This window comes from Chrysemys picta, chromosome 2, assembly GCF_011386835.1.
Source record: "Chrysemys picta bellii isolate R12L10 chromosome 2, ASM1138683v2, whole genome shotgun sequence".
NCBI lineage: Eukaryota > Metazoa > Chordata > Testudines > Emydidae > Chrysemys > Chrysemys picta.
In genome coordinates this window covers 241992778-242012644 of record NC_088792.1, presented here as the reverse complement: position 1 = coordinate 242012644, position 19867 = coordinate 241992778, and the positions used below count along the sequence as shown (strand labels likewise).

Genomic DNA, 19867 nt, shown 5'->3' with positions numbered 1-19867 from the left:
GCGAGCTGATTTTTTTTTTTAAATGGCAGGCTGTGGGTCCCAGCCACCGCTGATCCTGCTGCCGGCCTGGGGTTCCGTTCACTCAGCTGCCAGTTGGCGTCCCAACTGGTGGCTCTGCTCAGCCTCCTGCCGTTCACCTAGGCCGGCAGGAGGCTGAGCGGGGCCAGTGGCCGAGACCCCGGCTGTTAAGGGGCCAGCAGCCGGAACCCCAGATCGTCAGTGGGCTGAGCAGGGCCAGTGGCCAGAACCCCAGACTGGCAGTGGGCTGAGTGGGGCCGGCAGCTGGGACATCAGCCTGCTGCCAGCCGGGGTCCCAACCGCTGGTTCCGCTCAGCCTCGTGCCGGCCTGGGTGAACGGAACCCCAGACCATTCACCCAGGCCGGCAGGAGGCTGAGCAGAGCTGACTGGGACTCCAGCAGGCTGAGCGGGGCTGGCGGCTGGGACCCCGGCTGGCAGGAGCCAGCCCACTGCCGGCCCTGTTCAGCCCACTGTCGGCTGAGTGACCAAAACCCCAGGTCGGCAGCAGGCTCAGCGGTGGCTGGGACCCGCAGCCTGCCGTTAAAAAAAAAATCTGCATGCATGCCATAGGTTAAGGACCCCTGTTCTAGCGTTACTGTACTTTATGGTAATTTTCACTATATGCGATTTTCCTCTTTTGCGGTGACTTTAGAACCTAACCCTTATGTAAGATGTGACTCCACTGTAGTGTAAAGAAAATATTTTGGGCACTGCTTTTTGGCACCCCCAAATCTTGGCGCCGTAGGCGATCGCCTAGTTCGCCTAGTGGTTACACTGGCCGTGACAGTATCCACAGCCCAGGTAATGTGACAGCCAGTGGTGGATTTAGAATTAGTGGGGCCCCCCAGCCCTATGCTCAGCTTCATTTTTGGGGCTCCTCCTTGGGACACAGCCAAGAAAAAGAACATTCTCTCTTATCTTCCTCTGCCCCCATTTTTCATTCTTTTTTTCCCTTCATCCTCCTCCTATAAGTAATAGCAAGTAAATGAAAATAAAGTGAGGTACCTTGATTGTTCTTGTAGTCTAACTTATTTTTCCACAGACCACTTGAAAATCATGGAGGGTCTCGACGGACCACTTAATGATCAGTACGGGGTCTGGCCAGGAGCTAGGGTGAGGGAGGGGGCTCAGGGAGGGGGCTCAGGGTTGGGGCAGGAGGTTGGGGTGTGGAGCGCTTACCTGGGGCAGCTCCTGTTTGGTTCTCAGGATGGGGGTGGGAATGTGGTAGGGGGGTGCAGGAGTCAGGGCAGGGGTGTGAGCGTGTGGGGGGGGTGCAGGTTTCAGGGCAGGGGCTAGGGGGGCATGAGGGGGGATGCAGGAGTCAGGACTGGGGGCTGTGGAGGTGTGGGAGGTGCAGGGGTCAGGGCTGGGGAGGTGTGAGGGGAGTGCAGGGGTCAGGACAGGGGGCTGGATGTGTATGAGGGGGTGCAGGAGTCAGGGCAGGGGGCCCGGGGTATGTGGGGGGCAGGGGTCTGGGGGTGTCTGAAGGGGTGCAGCGGTCAGGGTGGGCAGAGGGCTGAGGGTGTGGGCTGGGGTTGTGGGGGTGCTCACACAGGGGTCTGGAGGGGGTATGCCCCAATTCCAGCCCCTTCCCCAAGGCCTCACCCCCACCTCTTCTCCTCCTCCTCCTCCCCAGAGCTGCGAGCATGCTGTGGCTCGCTTCTCCCCGCCCTCCTGCTGGCAAGCAGCTGGATCAGCTGATCAACGGTGTGTGTGTGGGGAAACGTAGCATGCTGGGGAAAGAGGCGGGGCAGGAGCCAGGCTGCCAGCAGAGGCTGCCACGGAGCCCCAGCAGCTCGCAGCGTTAAGCTTCTCTGACCCCACAGTAGAGAGTGGGGGCGGAGAAGAGCCGGCCTGGGCCCCTTTCGACCGTGGGCCCGGCGCCAGTGGCACCATTGTAAATCTGGTATTGCCCGCAGTTTAGGGTTACCATATTTAACAAATAAAAAAAGAGGACCCTCCACGGGGCCCTGGCCCCGCCCATTTCCCACCCCAGCCCACCCCAACTCCGCCCCTTCCCCGCCTGAACTCCGCCCCCTCCTCCCTCCCACTCCCAGCCACGCGAAAAGGGCTGCCCGAGCGCTACCAGCTTCACGGTTTGCCGGGCAGCCCCCAGACCCTGCGCCCCCGGCCGGCGCTTCCCCAGCGCAGCTGGAGCCCGGGAGGGGAAGCGTCCAGCCGGGGGCGCAGGGTCTGGAGGCTGCCCAACAAACCGTGAAGCCGGTAGCGCTCGTGCTTCGGGCAGCCCCTATGCCTCCGGACTCTGCGCCCCCGGCCGGGCACTTCCCCTCCCGGCCTCCGGCGGCGCAGGGTCCGGAGGCATAGGGGGCTGCCCAAAGCCCGTAGCGCTCGGCTCTTAAACAGAGCCGAAGAGTCAGGGGAGGAGCAGAACCGCCGCGGCCGGAGGCTCTGCTCCTCCCCTAACTCTTTGGCTCTGTTTAAGAGCCGAGCTGCCCGAGCGCTACCGGCTTCGGGCAGCCCCCATGCCTCCAGACCCTGCGCCGCCAGAGCCCGGGAGAGGAAGTGCCCGGCCGGCGGCTAGGGTCCGAAGGCAAGGGGGCTGCCTGAAGCCCATAGCGCTCGGGCAGCTCGGCTCTTAAACAAAGCCGAAGAGTCAGGGGAGGAGCAGAGCAGCCGCGGGAGGGGAAGTGCCTGGCCGGCATTTTCCCGGACATGTTCGGCTTTTTGGCAATTCCCCCCGGACGGGGGTTTGATTGCCGAAAAGCCGGACATGTCCGGGAAAAAACGGATGTATGGTAACCCTACCGCAGCTCCTAGTGTCTGCAATTTGCCATTCCCAGCCGATGGGACTCGCAGGAAGCAGTGCGGGCCACAGGGATGCAGGTCACCATGACTGCTCTGGTTACTGCTTTCAACTCCACTGCCCTGCAGCCAGGTACACAGGTGAACGCCCCTCCCCATTTAAAATTGCTCTTCCTGATTGGTCAGCATGGAGAGCAACAGCCCAGCTGACCATACCGGCTCCATGCAGCAAACTTGTTCCTGTCTAGAGTACATGGGAGGTGGTGAATCTTCTGGGTCTGTGGGGAGAGGATGCTGTGCAGTCACAGATCCGCCCCAGCTGCAGGAACTTTGATATCTCTGGCAAGATCACTGGAAGTGTGGTGTAGAAGGGCTATGACGGGGGCATGCTGCAGTGCCAGTAGGCCCCACTTCCTTCTATGACATCTTCAGTGATTGGATGACAGGTTTGCTCCCCTTCTAGCTTGCATATGGCACACTTCCCTTTTCATTCCATGTGAAGTAAATAAATAAAGCAAATGAACATAGCAGACAAAGGTAAAACTATATCCAATGGCTGATAGTTGAAGCTAGACTAATTCAGACTAAAAACAACAATGAAGGCAGACAGACCAATTCTATCAGCATGCCAGAGAGACTCCTGTTTGCAGCCAAAAAACTCCAACTCTCAATTTAATAATATTTTCTCCTGCATAAAAATGACCAAGGCCAGTGCTAGCCCCTTGGGGACCCTACAACACACAGTAATAAGGAAATTGGGGGCCCCTTGAGCTGCTCGGGGCCCTAAGCAATTGCTTAATCTGCTTATGCCTAGTGCCGGCTCTGACAATGACATTCCCAAGAATGATGTGTGTCAGCCATGTGTGTGCATGTGTGGCTGATGCACAAGTCTGTGGATAATGTGGTTAACCTCTGCTCTGCTCTTGCCAATGGGGGTGCAGGAGGGGCGGGGTCAGTAGCAATCAATGGCAGGGTAAGGGATAAATTTGGAGCTTGGGGCTGTAGTGGTGGTGCCGAGCTTGGGTAGCGTGAAGTGGAGGCAGGTACTGGGACGGTCAGTATATCAGGTGCAAATTCGTGTCAGGTCAAACTCCATTCTCCCCCAGGCCGTGGCTGCAGCAAGGAGGGACCAGATGGTGGGTTCAGGGAGGCAGGAAGCAACCCTGATCAGCACAGCAGCGGGAGTCCAGGGATCAGTGGGGGGGGGGGGGGGGGGGGGATCATGTCCCATTTTTTCCGTAGGGCCTTTAGGTGCAGCAAGAGGAGGATCATGGAGGATGTAATGCCCCCTCCCAGGACCTGATGCAGCAGGCAGGGGGAAGACCCATGTGGTTCTGCTCTGTGGCAATTACCCTGCTGAGAGCAAACATACAGTGTTCGCTTCCCCGAGTGTAACTGCAACCCTGCCTCCCTGAACAGCACCTATGACTCAGCTTATTATAGCCCTGCCAGGGCTGTGTGTCCAGGGGGCAAGAAGGACTGCAAGTCCGCTCACCTTGCTGTGTGTTTTACAGAGTATAAAGGACGTGGTGAAGGCTGCAAGGAGACTGAAAAAGGGTATTAGTGGGCAAGGCAAGGAGATGGCATTAAGAGTATTAGAAAGGGAGCATTGGTGGGACTAATGGTCCCTGAAAATAATTTGAAAATGTTGGTCAGTATGAGTGAGGATAACAACTTTCCAAGAATTCTGGTGGATTCTCAATCACTGAACATTTTTAAAGCAAGATTGGATTTTTTAAAAAAAATATGATTTAACTGAACTACGACTATTGTTCTTGCAGAAGGAATTAATCCAGGGAAGGCCTAAGATATGTGTTTTGCAGCAGACCAGACTCTACAATCCAGTTGTTGCTTCTGGCCTTAAAAATCTATTAATCTATGAATCTAAAAAAAACCCCATGGAATTCATCTTCTCAGCTGTTAATAGATTATCAGTTTGGTTCCGTAATTTCTGCTTTCAGCAGAACTCTAAACTCTCCAGGAAATTATAGTAATTCACTCAGGATTTAGAAACTATTTTCATCATTTATATGAAAGATAACAATGGGATGCAAAACTCTACAGGAAATAGGCACCCCCCAAAAACTGCTGAGCGTCTCACTGTACATCTGTAGCTAAATTAGCTATGCAACAAAATAGCAAATATTTTTGCATCTATGATTACTCATTAAAATATTAGAGGATACGCTTTTCATCAAGCTGAGAGTTATTCCCAACACATAATTTATTCAAATAATTGAATCTCTTTTTCTGCTTGTGGAATATTCATGGACAGATCGTGCTTTTTGATAACCGATAAGTGTTAATGAAATTGTTCACTGTATGGATTTTATTACAAACATTTAACATTCAAGACTTTTTGTTTAGATTTTGGTTATATAAATCACATGGTTTGTTTATGTTCACCAAGGAGGAAATTCATCCTTATGCAGAAGGCCAATTCAAGGTCTTATGGACCACTTAAGTCTCACTTAAGCTCTAGTTTGATGGCTAATGGGCACTATTTCAATATTAATGGCCCAATGCTGCTGTAACCAATGTCATGACAAAACTCTAATTTATTGCAAAGGAGGTCAAGATATCAGTAAATTGCCCAAGTTCATACAGAGCTGAAAAAAGAACCCAGACCTCTTGACACATGTTCTAACCACAAGATTATCTTCTTCTTTCTCCCTTATACTCTGTATTGTAGGAGAATGAGTTGTTGCTTAAATTTAATTGATCTTCATCCAAATCCAGTAGTCCTTACTTAGGCCTCTCTCAGGTAAAATTCTTACAGATGCCTAAAAGAATATTGAATGTGGCCCTGTGCAGTAGACTCATTGCTAGAGTTCCCCCAGTGACTGGGTGTGATGTAGCAGGCTCTCTCCTCTCTAATGCCTGCCCTTGGCTATTCTGGGTTCATGGGTGCCTGCTTCTTATTGTGACTTAGTCCTCCAGCCAGGTCATGATTTAGTTCCACCCCTTCCAGGGTAACAAAAGTTTAATTAAAGTCCAAAAACGTCCCAACGCAAAAGATTCTTCTACCCTCTCTTGGTAGATTCATCACCCCATTGTTGAGGCTATGTCTTCAGTTCTCATGTTGAGCATGTACCAACCCCCTCTCCTCACTGTGGCTGGTAGGGGAACCGAGGCCCACCGTATGCTCTGGATTCTGGCCCAGGCAGTATTATACTGCTAAATCTGCTCCTTCAGACATGCTGCTATTTGCCTACACTACTTCCTACCACCTCCAAGCCTGGTGTGCTGCTACCCTGTGGTTAACCCAGCTCCCTCCTCTGGTTCCCAGGACACTGGCTTCTTCCTAGGTCCTGCCAGCTCATTCTCTCTCTGTTGGAATACTGACCTTTCCTGACTGCATCTCTGTGCCTTATCACCTTTCCAGGGCACAAAATAGAGATTAATTTAATCCCTGTGGTCTTTTTCAGTCTGCCTTCCTAAAGTGTGTAAACACTCTACCTCCTCTCCCCTAGGGTTTGCTATTTTGGGTTCCTCTCCTGGACTCTTCCCCAGCTTTCACTGCCCAGCTGGGTTTGTTAAGAAATCAAGCCTCAAACCCCCTCCTGGTGCACCAAGGTGGACTAACTGAGTTCTCTGACTCCTGTTAACTTTGTTCACCTGTGTGGGGTAGACAGTCTCTATTAAATAACCCTAAATACTGTAATTAGCCTGCAACTCTGTTTTCTCTTGTGTGTCTGTCCACTTCTGTTAGTATTTTGGCTTTATCTTTTCATTTTCTGTCTCATTTGTTCTCATTTAAATACCTAAATAGAACTAAATTTAAAAGAGAAATGTATTTTGCTGATTAGCATAGAAAGGACTGTTACTTCAACTATATTTAAAATCACATAAATGTGCCTTCTTTTCTATCTTAAATCCCTAATAACTACTATTTTTGAAAGTCACTGACTGACTAGAGTTAAAATAAGTCTATTATCTGCACTGCATTAGTTTTCTGTCCTCTTAGGAAATGAAATATAAAACTACAACACACTAAGAATGTGTTGCAGCACATGCCCCTCTGCCGTGTACACTGCCCAAACTGGACAGTCTCTATGCAAAAGAATAAATGGACACAAATCAGACATCAAGAATTGTAAAATTCAAAAACTAGTAGGAGAACACTCAATAACAGACTTAAAAGTGGTCATTCTTTAACAAAAAACTTCAAAAACAGACTTCAGCAAGAAACTGCAGAACTGGAATTAATTTGCAAACTTGACACCATCAAATTAGGCCTGAATAAAGACTGGGGCTGGCTGGGTCACTATAAAAATAATTTTCCTTCTGTTAATACTCACACCTTCTTGTCAACTGTTGGAAATGGGCCACATCCACCATGTCTGAATTGGCCTTGTTAGCACTGACCCTTCACTTGGTAAGGCAACTCTCATCTTTTCATGTGCTGTATATTTATACCTGCCTACTTTTTTCACTCCATGCATCTGATGAAGTGGGTTATAACCCACAAACGCTTATGCCCAAATAAATGTGTTAGTCTCTAAGGTGCCACAAGGACTCCTCATTTTTTTTCCTGATACAGACTAACACGGCTACCCCTCTCAAACCTGACCCACTCTAGTTGCAATTTCTGCCTTGGGATGTGGCAGATGCTTCAGATAGCATTGTAACAACCTAACCCCTGGGCTAATGGCTATTAGAAGTAAACGAGTAAATGCTAAAAGAAATGAGAGAAGAGACTTCGCTCTATAACACATGCTGAGCATTTGCAGCCCTTCCCCCCTAATTATTTTCTGCTTGGGATTGTCAGCCACTGTTCCTGCACATATAAAAAACACTTATGGTAAATATAGGTCAGTCCGAAACTACATAAAGAACGAGCAACTGCTAGTTGATTTAGAGATCAAATCTTTTAATATTTAAGCAACAAAAGTTTAGGGCTAGAGAAAGAAATCCACCTTGAAAGTTCTCTCTTTTCCAGTCCTATTAACTTGTGAACAACTTGACTATTACAATATTTGGAAATTTCCCAATCAACTGCTACAATAAAAGAAAAACATAAGTAGTCTAACTGGCAACTGATTTTCTCTGCATCCTAGCAAATAGCTGCTTGGCACCCTTTAAATATGAGCCCTGCAGAGTAGTGGCTTTTATTATGGAAGGAAAATGCTGAGCGGCAGCAGTCAATTTCAGACTAAATGAGACATAAAGGTCATGAGGAATGAAAAATGTAAAGCTGCTTTTATCTAAATAAAGATCTGAATCAATTGTAATCAAATGACGTATTGTTCAGCTGTATAGGTGCATTAAGCTGTTTCTCAAAGAATTACTTTAGCAAGTATTTGCTTTAACTCTAAAGACTGTCATTATTTTGGCCTAATCATGTCCAAAAAAGATTCAAGTCTGTATCTCCATTTAACTGTAATAACACATTGAAAGCTAGCTTCAACTCAGTTGTGGCATAATTTTGTATACCACACACTAAGAAATGACCAGGCTGTGCATAATAATTGAGCTGCTGCTAGCTGTTGGCTACAAAAATTATGTGGCTGAAGCTTAAGAAATATTTCTGTATTAATATTGTTAACGCTTACTTTAAGGAACAGCTAGCCTATGAGATAAGTACATTTGTCTCTTTTTTAGAAGCATAACAGTTATTGTTACTGTGTGATTTTAAACTTTTCCCCCCCACCTCCAGTTGATCATTGGTTAAAGCATCTGGTTACATGCTTTGCTGAATCAGGTCTGTCCTTGCACCCACTGAAGTCAACTGGAGTTTTGCCACAGACTTCAGGTTCATACTCCTAGAAGTATCCATAGCATTTTGCAAGTATCCAAGCTGACAAGGGGGACTGAACCAGTAAACCCTTACTCATGAGAGTAACTCTTACTCACATGAGGAATTCTACTGTCATCAGTGGAGCTCGAGTAGGAGTTGCATGAATAAGATTTTTGAAGGTTTAGACCCTAAACTAAAAGATAGACAAATTAATTTTAATAATTATTTGTAGCCATATTTGCAAAACCAAAACTGGTTCTCTGTTACAAGTAGCAGATATGTAGGGTGACCAGATAGCAAATGTGAAAAATCGGGACGGGGTGGGGGGGTAATAGGTGCCTATATAAGAAAAAGTCCCAAATATCTGGACTGACCCTATAAAATCGGGACATCTGGTCACCCCAGAGATATGTTATAAGAGGAAAGCAAAAAGGTAACTGGGCAGTAGGTAGTCAAATGGTGGTGCAAAGCTCCTCATCTGGCTTCTTGTACCTGGTACTTCCAATGAGAGTTAGAGGTGCATTAACTTTAGTTTATTTGTGCAGGCTGCAAAAACATCTAGAAAACATATTTCATATTATTTTCTACACTATTTCCCATCACTTCAATAGCAGAAAAAGAGATTGCAATATCTGTATGCAGGTTGTCTGATGGGGTTTATGAAATCTCACAAAGATAACACTGATAAATGGGCTATTGAAAAGTTTCAAAACATCAGGAAATCAATTCCCAAACTGCCCGATCCAATTTTCAAGAATGAGAAGAAAAAAAAAAATTCCGACCCAACTCAGTAAGAAATTGGAATCAATCCAATCCATAGTTTCTAAAAAGACATTGTTGAGTATGTCAGTATGGGTTTTACAATGGATTTTAAAACCATAATTAAACTGCAACTACAGTAGTTGGTAAGACAAAATAAATTTAAATGGTATTCAAAATAAGTGTTTTATTTTTTTCTGTTAGACTAACCAGGGACCTGATGTAAAAAAAATGTTTTCTTCCAGGTGTAGTGCTTACCATCAATAGCTTCAATAAACCCAACAGACATCTTCACCAGAGTAACCACTCTGGGTCCAATGCAGACATGGTAGACTGGACAACAGGAGAGAGATCAGCAGTTGATTTATGACAATGGAAATGTTACAAGCAGATGATGGGTATGGCATTTGACCATTGGGGGATGGGAGGCAGGAAGAGAAGATCACTGAAAACAGATCATAGAATCATAGAATATCAGAGTTGGAAGGGACCTCAAGAGGTCATCTAGTCCAACCCCCTGCTCAAAGCAGGACCAATTCCCAGCTAAATCATCCCAGCCAGGGCTTTGTCAAGCCGGGCCTTAAAAACCTCCAAGGAAGGAGACTCCACCACCTCCCTAGGTAACACATTCCAGTGTTTCACCACCCTCCTAGTGAAATAGTTTTTCCTGATATCCAACCTGGACCTCCCCCACTGCAACTTGAGACCATTGCTCCTTGTTCTGTCATCTGCCACCACTGAGAACAGCCGAGCTCCATCCTCTTTGGAACCCCCCTTCAGGTAGTTGAAGGCTGCTATCAAATCCCCCCTCATTCTTCTCTTCTGGAGACTAAACAATCCCAGTTCCCTCAGCCTCTCCTCATAAGTCATGTGCTCCAGACCCCTAATCATTTTTGTTGCCCTCCGCTGGACTCTTTCCAATTTTTCCACATCCTTCTTGTAGTGTGGGGCCCAAAACTGGACACAGTATTCCAGATGAGGCCTCACCAATGTCGAATAAAGGGGAACGATCACGTCCCTCGATCTGCTGGCAATGCCCCTACTTATACAGCCCAAAATGCCGTTAGCCTTCTTGGCAACAAGAGCACACTGTTGACTCATATCCAGCTTCTCGTCCACTGTGACCCCTAGGTCCTTTTCTGCAGAACTGCTACCTAGCCATTCGGTCCCTAGTCTGTAGCAGTGCATGGGATTCTTCCGTCCTAAGTGCAGGACTCTGCACTTGTCCTTGTTGAACCTCATCAGGTTTTTTTCGGCCCAACCTTCTAATTTGTCTAGGTCCCTCTGTATCCGATCCCTACCCTCTAGTGTATCTACCACGCCTCCTAGTTTAGTGTCATCTGCAAACTGCTGAGAGTGCAGTCCACACCATCCTCCAGATCATTAATAAAGATATTAAACAAAACCGGCCCCAGGACCGACCCTTGGGGCACTCCGCTTGAAACCGGCTGCCAACTAGACATGGAGCCATTGATCACTACCCGTTGAGCCCGACGATCTAGCCAGCTTTCTATCCACCTTACAGTCCATTCATCCAGCCCATACTTCTTTAACTTGGCGGCAAGAATACTGTGGGAGACCGTATCAAAAGCTTTGCTAAAGTCAAGGAATAACACATCCACTGCTTTCCCCTCATCCACAGAGCCAGTTATCTCATCATAGAAGGCAATTAGGTTAGTCAGGCACGACTTCCCCTTCGTGAATCCATGCTGACTGTTCCTGATCACTTTCCTCTCCTCTAAATGTTTCATAATTGATTCCTTGAGGACCTGCTCCATGATTTTTCCAGGGACTGAGGTGAGGCTGACTGGCCTGTAGTTCCCCGGATCCTCCTTCTTCCCTTTTTTAAAGATAGGCACTACATTAGCCTTTTTCCGGTCATCTGGAACCTCCCCCGATCGCCATGAGTTTTCAAAAATAATGGCTAATGGCTCTGCAATCTCACCCGCCAACTCCTTTAGCACCCTCGGATGTAGCGCATCCGGCCCCATGGACTTGTGCACGTCCAGTTTTTCTAAATAGTCCCGAACCACTTCTTTCTCCACAGAGGGTTGGTCACCTTCTCCCCATGCTGTACTGCCCAGTGCAGCAGTCTGGGAGCTGACCTTGTTCGTGAAGACAGAGGCAAAAAAATCATTGAGTACATTAGCTTTTTCCACATCCTCGGTCACTAGGTTGCCTCCCTCATTCAGTAAGGGGCCCACACTTTCCTTGATTTTCTTTTTGTTGCTAACATACCTGAAGAAACCCTTCTTGTTACTCTTAACATCTCTTGCTAACTGCAACTCCAAGTGTGATTTGGCCTTCCTGATTTCACTCCTGCACGCCTGAGCAATATTTTTATACTCCTCCCTGGTCATTTGTCCAATCTTCCACTTCTTGTAAGCTTCTTTTTTGCGTTTAAGATCAGCAAGGATTTCACTGTTTAGCCAAGCTGGTCGCCTGCCATATTTACTATTCTTTCTACACATCGGGATGGTTTGTTCCTGCAACCTCAATAAGGATTCTTTAAAATACAGCCAGCTCTCCTGGACCCCTTTGCCCTTCATGTTATTCTCCCAGGGGATCCTGCCCATCTGTTCCCTGAGGGAGTCAAAGTCTGCTCTTCTGAAGTCCAGGGTCCGTATTCTGCTGCTCTCCTTTCTTCCTTGTGTCAGGATCCTGAACTCGACCATCTCATGGTCACTGCCTCCCAGGTTCCCATCCACTTTTGCTTCCCCTACTAGTTCTTCTCTGTTTGTGAGTAGCAGGTCAAGAAAAGCTTTGCCCCTAGTTGGTTCCTCCAGCACTTGCACCAGGAAATTGTCCCCTACACTATCCAAAAATTTCCTGGATTGCCTGTGCACTGCTGTATTGCTCTCCCAGCAGATATCAGGGTGATTAAAGTCTCCCATGAACTTTAATCTCCCAGATTCTGAAGAGAGACCATAATAGAAAGGAAACATTCCATGGAAATGCTGAAGGAATGGTCAGGGAGCAAAGGAGTGAAGCCAGGATAATATGAGGTTACCAAAACTTAAAGCACACTGAGTTGCAGACCTAGGCAGATATTTAGGGTTTGAGCTGGTTCAGTTTCTGGGGAAGACACATTTAAGTGTAACCCAGCTGAGGATAAAAGTTTTGTTACAAGCTGGTAAAATTTAGAGCTGGTCAAAGAAACCTTATAATTTTGGTCCAACAGGAAATTCTGACATTTAAAAAAAAAAGAATGTTCTGAATTGGGACAAAAAGAAATGATATTTAAAAAAGGTTTGGGTCAATTTCAAACTTTATTTTTATTTTACTTTTCATTTCTTAAAATTATTTTAAAAATTGGGGTACAATTTAAAAATACAATCTAATCTAATATATGATAATCAGTAACTGGCTTTCTAAGTGGCAAGTGGTATTGTAATTGGTATTCTAAATTGTCTGGAAATTCATATGCTAATTGGAAATTCATTCAATAATTGGTATTATAATTGGTCATTTTAATGTCATAATCTAATTGGATTGACAATTGGTATTGGTATTGTTATAACATCAAAATTAATGTAAATAAAGCTAATATTACAATAAAGAAAAATACATAAAATACAATACATTTCAAATCAAAAAGTCAAAATATTCCATTACAATATGTTTGGACCATATCAAAATGCTTCATTTCTTTCTTTCTTTCTTTCCTTTTTTTTAAATAAAATTTTGTCAAAGCCAACACGTTCCCACCGAGCAGTTCACTGTCAATGAATTGGCATTTTCTGATGAAAAAAATCCCGTCAGAAGACAAAATTCTATTGATAATACTGACTTCCCATGGCTTTGGGAGCCCTTTAAGCCATAGGGAGTGGTGGAACACAGACACAGCACAGGAAGAGTAAGTGATTGATATTTTCAAAAAGATCAAGAAGGTGCTGCCCTGAATTTGGCCAGGATTAAGTAAGTGGAGGTTATGGTGAGGGCATTTGTGGCAGAGTGAAGCAGTTGAAAGTCAGTCTGGATGGCCATAGGAAGGACCGAGGGGAGAAAGTGGAGATATTCTAGTGGTTGTACACAGCATGCTCAAGGAGATTTAAGGAGAAGTAGGAGGAGTGGAGTGGGAAAGTAGTTGGAGAGCAAGTAGAGTTCATGGTCAAATTTTTTAAACAAGTAAATTAAAGAGTGTTGGAAGCATCACTGTAGATATTGAAAAGCAGGTTAGCTAAGACTTAGAGGGAATGATGTAGTTCAGTGGCTCTCAACCAGGGGTCTAGGGCCCCCTTGGGGGATGCCAGCAGGTTTCAGGGGGTCACCCAAGCAGGACCAGTGTTAGACTTGCAGGGGCCCAGGGCAGAAAGCCTAGCTGTGCAGAGCTAAAGCCCGTGGCCCTGAGCCCGCCACCTGGGGATGAAGCAGAAGCCTGAGCAACTTAGCTTTGTGAGGCACCCTGTGGCGTGGGGCCCTGGGCAATTGCCCTGCTTGCTACCCCTTAATGCCAGCCCTGGCTTTTATATGTAGAAAACAGTTGTTGTGGAACAGGTGGGCTGTGGAGTTTTTATAGCATGGGTAGGCTCAGAAAGAAAAAGGTTGGGAACCCTTGATGTAGTGACACCCTTGCCAAAAGCCAAGAGTCAGAGTGGAGGACCTAAATGGTCTTTCCTGCCACGCTATCTCTGATTTCTATTAAAGCTTTTCTATTTATCTAGGTTTCTAAGCAGCTTACACAGTTCTGAGAGGGAACACACATTTCTGTTGCTCGCTCTCTCTCTCTCCCCACCCCTCAATTCATAAAAGTGTTTGCTATTCTTTGACTTAAATTTCACACAAGGGTTTTACATTTTGCTCTGAGGGTGTTGAGAATTGTGGTCATTTTCATCTCCTCTTTAAAGTGAGTTCCACAATTGCTGAGAACACTGTCCCCAAAATATACATGTCTGGCTCTTGATGCTGACAGTTCCATTATTTCAGCAGAATGCAACTATCATGGGATATCATGATTACATAAACTGTGATAGTTCCAGAGATAAAACTCAGGCCAGTCCCATGGAGGACTCTGGAGAGTCATACATTCCAAGGCCAGAAGGAACCACTGTGATCATCTACTCTGACCTCCTGTATAACACAGGCTATAGAACTTCCCCAAAATAATTCCTAGAGCAGACCTTTTAGAAAAACATCCAATCTTGATTTTAAAATTGCAAGTGATGGAGACTCCACCACTACCATTGGTAAGTTGTTCCAGTAGTTACTCTCACTGTTGAAAAGTTATGCCTTATTTTGTCAGCTTCATTTCCAGTTGTTAGATTGGACATACCTTTCTTTGCTAGATAAAAGAACCCATTATTAAATATTTGTTCCCCATGTACATGCTTATAGCTCATAATTCAGTCATTCTGTAATGGAGGTGCCACTCACTGCTAGTGCGCCTCCTTGCATCTAGGTCTAGGAATATAGCTCTCCTTGAATTGGGTGCTCACTGCTTCTTACACTATGATAGGCTGTCTTCTGGTAACTTGGCCAGATCACCATTTAGTCCATCCCTTCCAGGGGTACAAAGTGCAGTACAATAACTATCCAAATATTGTCTCCAGATGGTGTTCAGTCCCAGGTCAGGCTCTGAGCTACTATATCAGTGGCTGGCAGGGGAACCTGGGCCTGCTGGCTACACCGGTGTGCTATCTGATTAATATATGACCATATAGATCATCGTTGCAACCACTGTTATATATTTGCAACAAATCTTGTACAAAATGTGGCATGTAAGATGTCTATGAAAAGTATATGCTTTGCTGGTTATGATTATGCTATCTGTATGCCTATATCATTTTTGTATTTGAAGTAATGAATATTGGCTCTATACCTGGATTTCAAATGTTTGCTCCTAGGGTAACGCCCACAAGGTAGTTAGCCAGCACAGCTTGGAAGGACTATTCAAATTGAGTGGCCCATCAAAAGGACACTTAACCCACAATGGACCATGGGAGATGCCTATTTATAGATAATGGACTTTCCTGCTGTGACTAAGCACAATTATGCAAGGACTTATGACTTTCCCATGGGACTCCAAGTTTCCATCTTTTACCTGTAGTTTTCCACTAGCCATGCTGAGGGCTTTGTTTGAAACAATGGGTTTCCCTCCACATGGCAGAAGCTATAAAAGGCCCTGGAAACACCTCTATTTTGCCTCTTTCCTGCTCAAACCTCTGGACTTATGCTAAAGGAGCATTCTAACCAATCTAACCAATCGACTGAGGACCTTCCAATGATTTGGAAGCAACCAGAGACTTAACTTAAGCCAGCAGTTTATTCCATCACTGCTACAAGCCTGAACCAAGAACTTTGCATTTATTGCAGGGGTGGCCAACCTGTGGCTCCAGAGCCACATGCGGCTCTTCAGAAGTTAATAGGTTGCTCCTTGTATAGGCACCAACTCTGGGGCTGGAGCTAGAGACGCCAACTTTCCAATGTGCCAGGGGGTGCTCACTGCTCAACCCCTGGCTCTGCCACAAGCCCCCCACTCCACCCCTTCCCGCTCCCTCCCCTGAGCCTGCCATCCTCCCCCAAGATCCTCCTGCATGCCACGAAACAGCTGATTGGGAGGTGAGGGGAGGCACTGATCGGTGGGGCTAGGAGTGGGTGGGAGGCACTGGGAGTGGGGAGCTGATAATATATTAGTTTGACAATGTACATTGGTAAATTCTGGCTCCTTCTCAGACTCAAGTTGGCCACCCCTCATTTATTGTATGTATTTGATTCCTTTAACCAAATTTAACTCTCACCGTTCTCTTTAAAATCTAAAGGTTTATTTATGATACTAAAGGATTTGCAACAGCATGATTATTGGGTAAGATCTGACTCATATTGACCTGGGTATGTGCCTGATCCTTTGGGATCAGAAGAACCTTATGTTTGATGAACCTGGTTTTAAAGAACTCATCTTTAAATCCAGTGTTTTTTGGTGGTGATACAAGGACTGGAGTATCTATGGAAACTGCTTACCTGACTTCTTGTTAGCCAGTGTGGTGAGCTAGAAAGTTTCATAGAATATCACGGTTGGAAGGGACCTCAGAAGGTCATCTAGTCCAACCCCCTGCTCAAAGCAGGAGCAATCCCCAACTAAATCCCCAGATGGCCTGCTCAAGGATTGAGCTCACAACCCTAGGTTTAATAGGCCAATGCTCAAACCACTGAGCTATCCCTCCCCTCCCTTACTTTTGTTGCTGGTTTGACCTACTGAGACACGGTTGCAACCGGGTTCCAGCCCCAGAACTCTATAACCCACAATCCATCCCGCCTACTGTTTCCCTGGGCTTGTAAGGAGGAAATTTTGTTAGCCCAGTTACATGTCTAAACCACTGCCTGCAGCTGGAAACCCATTGTTATGCTTATTGGTGAAAGCAGCTAGAAAGACCTTTCTGAAACCTTACCACAACTAAGAGACCAGAAGGGAGTTGGGAAATGAGTGACCACAAGGAGTAAATATGACTGTGCCCTCCTGACTCGAGATTTTGGCTGAAGCATATGATTTTGCATGATGGAAAGCCTGACAACAGTTAACTATTGCTATGTGAACTACAACTGGTTAACTGATGGAAAACGCCACACTGAACTTAGCTTCTGCTCAGCCATTTTTTTTGACAAACAAGCTATCTAACACTAACTATAAAAAGAGAAAGAAATCAGGGCTCGCTGGACACCTCTCAAGTTCCCCTGCAGATGGAAGGCTGACTATATCTACAGATATTCACTCAAGACCTTCTCAAGACCCTGGGTAAATATGAATCTGGGGATAATGTGGGGGTGCTCTACTAACCTGTTGCAGACATTTGTAAGTGCTGGAGACTAAATACAGTAGAAGTTTTGAGCGAAAGCACTTTTGTTTGCCTGCTTGCATCAAGTATCTAGTGGCCAGACAGTAGTGTCTTCATTCATTCATTTCCTATCATCACCTCACAAAAAGTAAAAAGTTGCCAAGAGGTTTGGGTTCAGCAAAACCACAGATAACAGTCTTTTTCAACTATCAACCCACCCTCCTACTCTTTCCTGGTTTTCACCACTGGAGCTCGCTGTACTTCTCCAGGGCTACTTCACCCCTCCTAACCTCTTACCAGACTCCTCTATTCATGGCAATCCAAGGGCTTACTCTCCTACTGGACTTCCTCCTTGTCCTGGCAGTGTCCTGCCTCAGGAAGTGGTAGCAGACATCTTCCTCTGTAGCCCCTTTTTGTACTGAGCTTCTTGGCTGTATAGTACTGGCCCAGCCCTTCCCCAGCTGGCCTTCACTCTCAATTAACCCTGTCCCTCCTCCTCTCAGGTGGATACCAGAACTGGACACAGCATTCCAGCAGGCAGTTGCATCAGTGCCCAATAAAGAGGTAGATAACTTCTCTATTTCTATTCAAGATTTCCCTGTTTTTGCATCCAAGGATAGCATTAGCTCTTTTGGTCACAGCATTGCACCGGGAGCTCATGTTCTGCTGATTATCCACCATAACCCAAAAATCTTTTTCAGTTACTGCTTCCCAGGATAGAGTCCTCCCCCCCCACATCAGTATGGCCTACAGTCTTTGTTTCTAGATGTATACATTTACATTTAGCCATATTACCATGTGTATTGTTTACTTATGCCCATCTTACCAAGTGATCCAGATCTCTATCAGTTACCTATCCTCTTCATTATTTACCAATCCCCTGATTTTTGAGTCATCTGCAAACTTTATCAGTCATGATTTTATGTTTTCTTTCAGGTCATTTATAAAAATGTTAAATAGCCACAGAGCCAAGAACAGCTCCCTGTGGGACCTGAGTAGAAACACACATTCCGTGATGATTCCCTATTCAGCATTACATTTTGAGACCTATCTATTAGCCAACTTTTAATCCATTTAACATGTGCCATATTAATTTGATATCATTCTAGGTTTTTTTAACCAAAATGTTGTGCAATATCAAGTCAAATGCCTTACAAAAGTCTATTACATCAACAGTAAATTAGATTACCCTCCTTTAATTCTTTATTAATCAAGTCCCATATCAGCTGCTCCATTATCTCATCTCGGATTGAACTCAGACTGATAGGCCCATGATTATCCAGGTCATCCCATTTGCCCTTTTGAAATATTGGCACAACATTAACTTTTTTACAGTCTTCTGGAAGTTCCCTAATATGCTCCAAGACTTACTTAAAGGACAAGCAAGTTCCTCAGCCATTTCTTTTAAAACTCTTGGATGCAAGTTACTTAGACTGGCTGATTTAGAAATGTCTAACTTTAGTGGCTGCTATTTATCATACTCCTAAGATACTAGGGGAATGAAAAGTGTGTTATCATATGACTATATCATCTATTTTCCCCAAATATAGAATAGAAATATTTATTGAATACTTCTGCTCTTTCTGAATTACTATTGATAATTCTACCCTTTCCATCAAGTAATTAAACTAATACAATTGTTAGAATTCCTTTTGCTCCTAATATATGAAAAAATACTTCTTATTGTTCTTCACACTGCTGGCCGTATATTTTTCATTGTGTCCCTTTGCTTCCCTTATTAATTTTCTACAATTCCTAGCTTCTGGTTCATATTCATAATCATCAATTTCCCCTTTCTTCCATTTGTTTTATTATATATTTATTGCTTCCTCCAAACCAAGTTTTAACCAATATGGGCTTCTTCCTCAAATGTGGCTTTTGAAGCATCTAGTAAAGTGTTCTTAAAAATTCCTACTTATTCAAAAATTTTCTGATTAAATTCTTCCTCCCTGATGATCTGGGTCATAATTGTTTTCAGATTTGTGAAATTGGGCCTTTTAAAGCACCAAGTGTGTGTGTGTGTATGCATATATATCTCACTAGTTTGTACTTTATTTTGCTTGCACATTATAAGTATGATCAAGTCATTATCACTTGTACCTAAGTTACCATTAATTTTTAGTTCTGTGATCCATTCTCTTTATTTGTTAAGATGAGGTCTAATGTAGAATTCCACCATGTTGTATGCAACACTTTGACTTACGAAATTATCATCTATAATATTTAGAAATTCCAAGGATCTGCTGTTCGTACTGGCAGCAGGAAATCTCCAGGATATATGTTTTGCAAATTGAAGTTCCCCATGTTCATGAAGCTATTTTTTCCCCCTACGCACTGCAGATAGGTGCATAGACAGTCATTCTGTTCCCTAGTGTGATTTTGTGGTCTGTAGCAGACACCAACTGAAACCCATTTTGTGCTTTATCTGTTAGGACATTGATCCATAAGCTCTCAAGATCATTGTTTTCCGAGTTATCGTGACTCAGAAACAGGTAATGTCATTTTTGACAGAGTGTCACTACCCCTCCCCTTTTGCCCACTTGATCCTTCCTAAATAGGTTATAACCATTGATTTTAACATTCCAGTCATGGGAATCATCCCATCAGATCTCAGTTATACCAACTAGATGAGATTTACATTCATAAGTGAGCAATTCCAATTACTCTTGTTTGTTACCCAGGCTCCGAGCTTTTGTGTATAAGCAATTAAGGAATTTCTTTTCTTCACATCCTTTGGTTCCTTGATTTATTTTATTCTCAACATCCCTCTTTTAAACTATCCTCTCTTGTTATTAGTCTAATACACTCCTGACTACT

General features: G+C 44.9%; 1 protein-coding gene across 25 annotated transcripts in view; it reads right to left on the bottom strand.

The window, feature by feature from the left end:
- RALYL (RALY RNA binding protein like) overlaps positions 1-19867 on the bottom strand; it is a 598747-nt gene that overhangs the window by 273000 nt on the left and 305880 nt on the right. The window lies entirely within an intron of this gene.